The sequence below is a fragment of the Arvicanthis niloticus genome, chromosome 4 (genome assembly GCF_011762505.2).
Source record: "Arvicanthis niloticus isolate mArvNil1 chromosome 4, mArvNil1.pat.X, whole genome shotgun sequence".
Classification (NCBI taxonomy): Eukaryota; Metazoa; Chordata; class Mammalia; order Rodentia; family Muridae; genus Arvicanthis; species Arvicanthis niloticus.
The window spans coordinates 71,022,902-71,034,364 of NC_047661.1; the positions used below are offsets into that span (position 1 = coordinate 71,022,902).

General features: G+C 39.4%; 1 long non-coding RNA gene across 1 annotated transcript; it reads right to left on the reverse strand.

Annotated features, from left to right (window-relative positions):
- Positions 1-473: 473 nt before the first annotated feature.
- LOC117706638 (uncharacterized) lies at positions 474-2,249 on the reverse strand. The gene is made up of 2 exons (XR_013109649.1): positions 2,097-2,249; positions 474-1,116 (listed from the first exon to the last, which is right to left on the reverse strand). It is a non-coding gene; the product is annotated as an uncharacterized LOC117706638 (long non-coding RNA).
- Positions 2,250-11,463: the final 9,214 nt, after the last annotated feature.

Below are 11,463 nucleotides of genomic sequence, written 5' to 3' on the forward strand. Positions count from 1 at the left end.
AGGAATGACAGCACTGCCAGTGGTCAGCTGGACAGAAGTGCCTACATGATAACAGATCACTTACAGCAGCAACGTGACTGAAGAAATATGTAAGTTCCTGCATTTCTGTGTAACAACTTTATTTACAAGAGACCCACAGAAACATAAAGGGGAAAAGAAATGATTGGCCAGCGTGCTGCTTGTTCTCATCTAATCTGAGTGTAGAATCATTGTCCTCCTGATGACTGACTAATAGTGGACATCAACCTACAACTCCCTGGACATTCGGTTAGTTCCCCAGTTTTATAATTGTGACAACATTTAAAAAGAGAAAGGAAGTTCTTACAGATGGAGTACAGCAGTTAGTATAAAGTCACAGAAATTACATACACTTCTAATAAAGGACAATAACTCTGGGTGCCATGGTCTGTTTGAAGGAAAAGATAACTACAAAATAAAAAGGATGAGCCAAGAAAAAAAAAGAAGAGAAATGGTCTTGTAAGCAATGCTTGTCAAGGCTTTTTTAATTTATAACACAGTGGCAAATGGGCATTGACATTTCCTAAGGAGAAGACAGAACATTTCACCATCTCAGAGGGCAGGATGAGGAGGGAAGCAGGAGAAGAGAGCATTCAGCATGGCTGATTCTTCTGAGCATGTGCTCCTCCTGCACCACTTGTCTGAAGTCTTCATCACCCAGGTCAGCAGCAGTCTCCAGACTGCTGGCTACTGCCACAGCAGCCACTGCTGCCACCACTGCTGCCACAGCAGCCACTGCTGCCACCACTGCTGCCACAGCAGCCACTGCTGCCACCACTGCTGCAGCATCCAGAACTGTGGCGATGGCGACGGAGAGATCTGCGGGGTCTGTGGTGGCTCAGGCAACAGCCTCCACCCCCAGAGCTGCAGCAGCCCCCAGAGCTGCAGCAGCCCCCAGAGCTGGAGCCGCAGCAGCCCCCAGAGCCTAGGCTACAACAGGAAGACACAGGGGGGCACTTGGGAGGACATTTAGGGGGACATTTTGGAGGGCACTTTGGGGTCTGGCACTTGGGAGGGCATTTGGGTGTACACTTGGGAGGGGGCTGGCACTGCTGCTGGTTCTGCTGGCAGGACATCTTAGCTGTGGGTGTTCAGGAGCTGTGAGAGAGTCACACACATGTCAGACACCAGACACTCTGGCCCCCTAGCCTACCCTGCCCCCACCCTGCCCCCACCCTGCCCAGAAGTATAACTGATCACCATAGAAACACTATCTACAATCATTTCATTTATAATATTCTCAGGTTGTCACATCCTGTTTATCATGGTGGCTTTGGAACATCAGAAACATGAGCACATGAGATATGGTTACCTGAAATTCAGGAGGTCTAAAAACATCTAAAACATCTGCTATTCTTACTCCTCATACATATGCCAGTATATGTGCTATTTCAAAGAAGATTAATTGTAAAGGAAAGAACAATAAGTTTTTGAAGGTGCTTTTAGTTTAAGGACAGTATTTCATAGGATCTTCTAGAACGTTTAAGGAGTAAGCTCAGTCACTGACAGAAAAATATGTAAACCCTGTTCAGACCTCCAGGGAATCACAAGTCCCTGCTGCGTGGCAAGAGGTCAGATGTATCCAAATCGCCACCTGCTCAGGCTAAAGGTAACAAGCTCAGTGTCATCCTAATGGTGTCCAATTTATCACAGATATATGTGAACAGATCCCAGAAGTAGGACTCTCTTTCCCATGCCAAACTGAAATCCTGTTGCTCTTTCCTGACTCTAGCTCTTTGCTGCTAGTGAGGGGAAATTTTTTCTTTTGAAGCCAAGTCCCCATAGAAACCTGTCCCTATGCATAGTTATTTGTGCTGAGTATCCCATCCTAAGGGGTTCCATATACTGAAGGTATTTTGTGCTCTCCAGAGCCAGAATACCCAAAGCTTTCCAGTGTCTCTTTACCAAGGCTGTGGCTAGTGCTTGACAATGCTGCCCTTGCCTCACCACTCAGACCTCACCATATTTTATGATCTATCAGCATAGCCACAAGGCTGAGGGATCCTTCCCAGTACATGTCCAGTTCTAGTCTGGCTCCACTCTTAAAGCCTCTGCCCTTACCTCCATTGAACACTTACCAAGATAATGGGTAGCACAAGATCTGTGGGTTTCTCAGCCAGTAAGTAGATGGAAGTGCCCTGTCCATCAGTCCTTTTATTCTGACCCTGGGCTCTGTCCCAGCCTCTGAGACAGGGGCTGGACATGGCACACCCTTCCTCTTGACACCCCCTTAGTCATATGATTAGTGATGACCAATTGTTTCTCCCCAGCCTTCCTTTATGATGTCCAGGCATGCTGCATCTATCTTAGAGCATGATTTAGATATTAGGGGAGGAAGTAGATTCCTGGATTCTTAATCCTGGCATTCATACAGAGTATCCACAGTAGGAATAAATCATGTTTCCATCGTCTATGCCTTTTTATACTGACTTTTATCTATGAGACATGCAGCTTGTAGCCCAAGTAGAGCTAACAAAATATTAAAGTTTCTTATACGTCTCCTTCCACCCATTCACTTTCCCTCTGTGCCTATGTGTGTGCATTTTAGACATCTGCCTTGCATAATGTAAAACCTTGCATAATGGATCTGGCTCAGCACCATGATATGTTGAGGTGTTGTCCTAAAAGTCAATTTAGTCTATGTTATTTCCCATGTCAACTATTACAATAAAATATTAATGACAATATCAGAATATTATGAGAGTAAATGAAATATCAAAACAAGAATAAGAAATAGTGTCTGGCAGTAGTAGGGGATCATAGGAGAGTATTTACAAAACATGTGAAACCTGCTACATGTAAGATGAGGATTCTACCATTAAACAGCATAATATGAACTGCATAAATGGTTCAGTGGTGATAATTGCATACTCCTCTAATAGAGCCCTGAGGTCAGTTCCCAGCACCTAATTGGATGGCTAATATAACTCCACTTCCAGAGCAAGAAACAATGACCACTCCAAAGGAACAAGATGTCAAATGCTCATGTACACATAAATATAAAATTAAAATATTAATATTTTTCAAACAATAATTGAAGGATGGTGGAAATCTTCAGTATATATTGTCTGTATGAAAATGTCACAAGAAAACTATTCTTTTGTAAATTTAACGTTCATTAATAATATAAAAAGCAGTGCTGCCTCCCACAGTGTATCCCTTCTTATCTTTGTTGTTTGATTCTTCAAATTTAATCTTTGTATATATTTTTATATAGGATACTTCATGTTTTCATATGCATCACTGGTTGGGGTTATAATAGTATTATCTTTACTACTTCAGTGTTACTAGATAATCTGTAGAAGCCAGCATACCTCTGTCATGGAAAGTAGCAATATTTCTGGTGACATTACAGTTGGGTAAGAGTTCAAAAGAGAATCAGGAAAGGAGTTCATATGAAATACAAAGAGTGATGTTCACAGTTGAGACATTGAGGATAAAATCATACACTGTGAGACACTGTCAATCTATTCCTACATGTGAAACAGAATAGTTAATTGGGCCATATCTCCACCTGTAGGGCAGCAAGTGATTTTAAAAGAAGCAGTCATTGAATATACATACAATACATTATTTTAGTTTTAAGAATATAATTTAAAGTATGATTTCTTATGAAGTTTTCAGGAACCCATATCTTGCTCTCCCATTCTGTACTCCTCTTCCTTTCCTAATTTGACTTACTCTTTTCCCATTTCTCAGATCAGATCACTTGTCTCCTACTATTTCTTTCTCTATTGCACCCCCACACCAGAACCCTAGCAATGGTCCCATTTTATTTTCCAAGTCTCTGAAGTTATTCCACATATGTACTCAGACCTGAAGATTTAGAGCTAGAAGCCTGTGATGAGAGAAAATAAATGATGTTTCTTTGGATCTGAGTTACCACTCTCAATATGATCATTCTATTCCTCAAACATTCCAAGCTACTGTTCTAGCCAATGGTTGTCTCCCAGAGGTGAAAATTAAATACTTTCTGCTGAAGATACCATACATTTCAGACACGGGGTTCAGAGGTCCATGAGCTAGAAATTTCAGGTGAAGATGCCATGCATGCTTCCATAGGAGCGAAGCCACTAACAGTCCTATCCAACTATGATTTCTATGAAACACAATAACAATCAGCATGGCATGATAACCATAAGGATGCAACCAGCACACACATCTCAGTGGCAAACAAAAGCTCTCTAATTAGATTTAAAATCTGATAGATAAGGGGAAAACCGTGCCTAGTATTAGAAATCTAGTGAACTACCCCAACTAATGAGGTCATAGATATTGTAGGATATTCTATAACTGTGAGGAGCCGCATTTGCCATTAAAAGATGGTGCAGGCTTCTGCTTCCTGGTTCTTCACGGAAGCTTTACTTGAGAATGCGCCTGCGCATGGCACGAAAACCGAGTATGACAATTGGATGAAAGATTTGAGCCAATGAGGGATCTGCACGTCTCACAAAGCTCTATTTAAGCAGTGGGCTTTCTGAGCTCGGCGTCCTTCCCTCCACCTCACCATATTGAAGAGCTGTTTAATAAATGCTGTCAGAAGAATCCTGAGTGTGGCGTTCTCCTTATCGGCGAGGCTGTGTGCTACAAGTGGAACCGAAACCCGGGATGAAGCCGAACATCTTGGAGTTTTGACCAGTCACGAAGGACCCTGTTGGCTCGCAGAGGATTCAGAACTGACGGCGTGGAGAGTCTAGATGCTTTTCTGCAAGGTATGGTGGATCTTGTTTGGCTTAACAACAAGATAGCCTATCAGAAGCAGAAAAGGGAGAGAGCGCTAATAAAATAGAAAAGAAAACTAGGATAGAGAAGAAAACTAAGAAGGAAAGGCTAATTTGGACAGAGCCTCAATGTTAGAGCTCCAGTAAGCGGGATACAGGGGAAGACACCCTGTGCTGGAGAACTAGTCAACTGACGGAGCTGGCTGAATTCGGAAGTGAAACAAAGGTGATTGTATAGTAACAAAAATGGGGCAAGAAAAAAATGAGTAAAAACAGATGAAAAAGGCTTTAAAGACGTGAGGAATAAATAGAAGGCTGCTCTAGACAGAGAGCTAAGCAGAATGATAATTGATTTAACTTTCAAAATGGGTGTGATTCTGAGTTATATAGTTATATTTTTCTGGATAAAAACTCAATGTAAAGGTTTTTCTGGTTACTGGCTTAAGGAAAGGCTAATTTGGAAAAAGTTTTTCTATGTGTTTTCTGAAGAGGTCATTAAGGTAATAGTTATGTCTTCCAGAATTATATGGATCAGACATAACAGAGGTAGGCCTCCAGAACACTAGATTTCAGAGAATCAAAATAATTATCTTGATACTAAAACTTGTTTTGAGATTTGTATATTGCAGAATACACAGCTTTGGAGAATGAATCTTATCACCTGCATGTTCACTGATGCCCTGGACTTCCAGCTGGATGCAGTTAAGACAGACTTCAGATGCTTTCAATTTACCCTTCCCCTCATTCCTCTTCTAAAAGTCAACGTCCATGTTCAGCTTGAAGAAGTTAATGAAGAGTCGGCACCCCAATTCCCTGGACTTGGGGACTGAGGTGGTTAATATTAGGCTGTCTTTATCTGTATAATTGTTACTAAGCTGATGCAAAATTCAAGGGTTTTATTGGTATAAATTTGTGGGTACAAGGCTTAGACCTTTCACTTCTCCAACAGGGGAAGTTGTGTGTTGCCTTAAAGAGTGTTGCTTTTATATCAACGATTTAGATATTAAGTCTCTTGTCTCTCGGGTTCATGCTGTTCAACAAACTGATGGCTTTGGTTGCAGCCATCTGGAACCATATACCCTGATGAAAGACTTGGTTGTCAAAAGCCTATAACAGCTGAAGCACACTCTGATAAATATATTGTTTATCCCACATAGCTTGTTTTGCTGTTTAGTGACCTCAGCTGTATGGTGCACGTGGTAAAGTGTTTTCACCTGTGTTCTCCTGCTTGTGTATATACCTCCATTCAATATGAAAATTTTACTCGGGCAGTAAGGAATGGGTGGGGGTAGGGTTATTTGGCTGCATGATCTTTGGGGGAGTGCTGCTTACCCTCTGGTTGCTCTGCAAATTCAAACAACAACATCAAAAGGATAAGGTGGTGATCACGCAAGCATTGCTTGCCGTGGAGCAGGGAACATCCCCTCAAGCCTGGTTGAATCTGCTTAAACAATGAGACACCATCACTTAACAGGATATCCTGAGGGCTCGTGTTCCCATTGCACCAGGTATCCTAGTGGTGGTCCTCCACACTTCCCAGGGCTCAGGTTCCCATTGCACGGGATAAAAGGTGTGGAGGGTCTCATACTGTTTAACTGCCTTGAACACCTATTGGTAGAATGGTGGGCTAGATTGGCAACCTAACAGTCCTCGATTGTTGTTGCAGTTTAATAAGGAAGGGGGAGATGTGAGGAGCCGCATTTGCCATTAAAAGATGGCGCAGGCTTCTGCTTCCTGGTTCTTCACGGAAGCTTTACTTGAGAATGCGCCTACGCATGGCACGAAAACCGAGTATGACAATTGGATGAAAGATTTGAGCCAATGAGGGATCTGCACGTCTCACAAAGCTCTATTTAAGCAGTGGGCTTTCTGAGCTCGGCGTCCTTCCCTCCATCTTGCCATCCTGAGAGCTGTTCAATAAATGCTGTCAGAAGAATCCTGAGTGTGGCATGCTCCTTATCGGCGAGGTAGCGTGTCACATATAACCAATATTTTATTAATCCAGCACAATTCCTAACTGCATTCTAAACATTTATTTTTATAGCCCCAGATAAGTGTAGTTCTCTTATTCATCAACAGACGTAAACCTTTACAGAAAACCACAGCTAATGCAAATGCAGAGTTGTGGAGCTCAGACCTAACTGATACATCCACAGTACTGTGACCAACGCTTAAAGCTCAGTGATCATTGTAGAAATGGGGACAGAAAGATTGCAAGATCCAGAGGAACAGAGGATTAGTTGTGCAATTAGATCTCCTAAGACTGTCAGAAAATACAGTCAAAAATTCTCACCAACATGACCATATAAGCATGAGCAAACAAGAACAACTCCAGACATACTGACATGAATTGGGTAAACCTAGACCTCAAAGCTGTACAAAGAACTACAGGCAACTAGGGAATGCTGTAAATAGAAGAAATAGTACTTCCCAGAGAAGAGCAAAAAAATTTGTTATCCAATGGACACCTCTTAAAATATACATAATATTATATAGACTATAGACATGACAGGTTATATTTAAGAACAGACATACTCATGTGCACGTGTGTATATGTATATATGAATATGTGTGCATATGTGTATAGGTATAATATATATGTTTATGTGTATATATGTGTATGTAACAACAATTTTTGAGAACAAAGGCCATGGATTCTCTCTCTCTCTCTCTCTCTGTCTCTCTCTCTCTCTTTGTCTCTGTCTCTGGTTTTCATTAGTTTTCTTTATGTGCATAGGCTATACATGAAGGTATTATTTTGAGGTATTATTTTGAAGTTGTATTTTTAATAAAATAAAAATTTAATAAAAATTTAATGGGAATAGTTTGTATTCTCTATAGAATGGCAGAATGACATGGTGGTAGAAAGTCATACTTTAACATTACTCCAAAAGTTAAAAAAAAAACGGTCAGTGTTGAGTTAGATATTTAAATGAGTGGCACCATGTTCTCGACTAGGCAAGGCCTGTGGCCATGAGTCGCAGCGGCAAATTTTCGCCGCTGCTTGGCTCAGACCACAGGCTCAGGAGGCCAGAGACACCGGCACTGCCACACCCGAGATGTCAGCATGGGAGATGGCTCTAACAATCTTCCATGCTGTCTCCACAAGGTTGGGCTGAGCCCAGACTATCCCTCCATGTGGGCCCAGTAGAAAATGAGACTGTAATGCTTAGATTATTCAAAGGCTTTATATGCTTGGTGAGGCTCAATAACAAGATGCCCACACAATCAGAGGTGTAACCCAATACCCAACCTAGATATATCAACTACCTTTGACTGCTAGAGACTCTCTCCTAGATCCTCCTCTTCTCCTCTTCTCCTTCTCCTTTTCCTTTCCTTACTTCTCCCACATTAGCTCCTCCCAACTTGTGGGAAAAATATCTTGCTACAGGTCAGTGTGGTGTAGACAAAGAAAAGTCAGTTTAAATTAGACGGTTAACAAAGCCTCTTCTCCACAAATGCTGATTGACTCTGAAATTGCCAAAATCTTGAAAAACAACATGAAGCTGTGTCACTTGAGAAGGGTAAATTCAAATGAAATGTGGTAGGGTTGTGTAGGGTTATTTATAAACATGTATAGAGTCTATATAAAGAGATGTGTACCTCTTTATTGTTTATTTATCATGTCTGTCTGTCTACCATCTTTCTTTTTTCTAAATGCATCTATTCTTTACACATACCCAAATTTCTATATTAAAATATGGCATCCAAATTTTCTTTGTCTATCAATTATTGTTTTGTAATGTCAGATACAATAAAAGATGTTAACACTCCCATAAATCATTAGCAAAGACATGTCCAGGACTGTATACTACTTAACAGGAGTAAAATCGTTATGTTATACAGCCCTTTTGCTACCTGTTTCTGAAGAGATTCCCACCTGCTCTCAAATCTGTTCTTTTAGGGAATGATGGATGTTATTTTTCATACTTCATTTATGAGTTTTCCTTAAACACACACCATGCCCTTTGGCTTCCAGGATATTGAAGCTGGATTCTACTTTTTTTCTATCGACCCATTATATTCAATGTAATTATCATGTGATTCTTTGACAACCTTTGTTAGGGTTTGTGGGCTTTTTTAATCTTCAGTTGCTGAACAAAGCACTATGCCTACAGTAGATATTTTATGGTATCTAAGTCTCTCACTAACACCATCACTGATGTCTCAGCACATAAATAGCTATTCCTTATGACTTAGGTCACCACATGGAAACAAGAACTCTCTGAGACAGACTAAGGCATGTGTTTCAACATGACCTTGAGAGTCTTGCCACTGTCATACCTGGTCTGACATTTGCTCTTCTACTTAGGGTGTTCCAAAGTGATTAGTAACAGGGAAGAGATCAGGGATTGATTCCTAGTTTCCATAATGATAGTTCTATTCTGGTCAACTCCTGACTTCTAAGGTGACTAAGATGAAATGAATTTGTTCCATACTTATGTCTCTGTACATGACAACACCCAGTTCCTCAGCTGATGTGGATGGGTGTAGGTATGTATGAGTAGTATACCTGCTGAGAGCAGAGTAATGGGTATAGCCTTCAAGCCAAACTCAGCGTCTCAACTCACAAGCAGCTGACGTTCTTGGATATCTCAGCTATTGGGTGTTTCCTAAATGTAAAACAAAGACAATTTTTCTCTATCATATAGAACATACGAGAGCACTGGGAGGTCTAAGCAAGAAGAATCCAAATGGTAAAATTCTTTTGACCAAATGCAGGGTTGATATAGAGATTTTTGTTGCTTTGTTTTGTTGAACTATTTAACAATTACAGACACAATACTCTTAAAAATAAATTTATTTTTTAAGTTCTTTATATATTTTATATATTAGCCCTTTATCAGATGTGTAGTTGGTAAAAAAAAAAATTTCTAATCTGTAGGATGCCACGTTGTCAAAATGATGCCACACTTTGCCATGAAGAAGCTTTTCAGTTTCATGAGGTCCCGTTTACAAATTGTGGATCTTAGTATCTGTGTTAATGGTCTTCTGTTCAGGAAGTACTTTCCTATAACAAGGCTAGTGACACTCTTCTATCAGATTCAGTATATCTGGTTTTATGCTGAGTTCTTTGATCCATTTGGAGTTGAGTTTTGTACAGGATGATACAGTAGAAATAGTAGAAATCTATTTGCACTCTTCTATATTCAGATATCGAGTTTGAGCAACACCATTGTAGATAGTTTTTTTTCCAGTATATATTTCTAGTATTTTTATATCAAAAGTTAGGTATCTATAGGTGTATGAATTTATGTCTCTGTCTTTAATTATGTTCTGTTCATTGACATGTCTGTTTGTGTGCCATTACCATGCTAATTTTATTAGTATAGGTTTGTATTACAATTTGAAATCAGGGATAGTGGTTCATCTGACAGTTCTTTTACTGTTCAGGATTGTTTTAACTATCCTTGTTGTTTGTTGTTGTTGGTGGTGGTGGTGGTGGTAGTATAGTGGTGTGTGTTTGTATGTGTGTGTGTGTGCTGTCATATAAATCTGAGACTTATCCTTTCAAGGTTTATAAAGAATTGTGTTAGAATCTTGATGGGGATTGCATTGAATCTGTAGATTGCTTTTGGTCACATGGCCCTTTCACTATGTTAATCTTGAACATGAGAGAAATTTCCATCTTCTCCAATTGCTTTCTTTAACGACTTGACGTTTTTATCATAAAAGTCTTTCACTTGCTTGGTTAGAGTCAGCCCAAGATATTTTATATTACTTAAGGCTATTGTTTAAGGTGCTGTTTTCTTGATTTCTTTCTCAGACCATTTGTCATTCGTCTATAGGAGGAATTCTAATTTTGTGAATTAATTCTGTATCCACCTATTCTGCTGAAAGTGTTTATCAGTTGTAGGAGTTTCCTGAGGAAAGTTTTCAGGTCATTTATTTAATCTACAAATAAATATACTCTGACTTGTTTCTATACAATTTGTATCCTTGATCCCCTTATTGTTGTCTTACTGTTCTAGCTAAGACTTCAAGAACTATGTTGAATAGGTATGATGAAAATCAACAACCTTGTCTTGTTCCTGATATTAACAGATATTTTTTAGTTTCTTTCCATTTAATTTAATGGTGGCTATGATTGTGCTGTAAAAAGCCTTTATTATTTTGATTTTAAACTATGTTCCTTGTATCCCTACTCCTTGTAGGGTGTTTGATTTTGTTAAAGGTCTTTTCTATATCTGAAATGATCATGTACGTTTTTGTCTTTCAATTTGTTTATATGATGGATTGCATTTCTTAATTTAGGTATATTGAACCACCCATGCATCTCTGTCATAAAATATACTTGATCATAATAATGATCTTTTGAATGTATCCTTACATTCAGTTTTCAAGTATTTTATTTGACTTTACACACGTATGCTCATAAGAGAAATTGGTCTTTAATCCTCTTTCTTTTGGGGGTTTTCATGTGGTATAGATATAAGCGTAACTGTGGCCTTATAAACAAACTTGGGCAGTGTTACTTCTGTCCCTATTTTGTGGAATGCTCTGAGGAATATTGATGTTAACTGCTCTTTGAAATTCTGGTAGAATTGTACACTAAAAACAACTAGCCACAAACTATTTTTTGCTAGACTTATAAAACCTGCCTCTATTTCACTAAGAGTTATAGTCAATTTGAATTGCATATCTGATTTTGACTTAGCTTTGGTAAATTGTATGTATTAAGAAAATTATCTGTTTTTTATTACAGTGTGGTGCAGTACACATT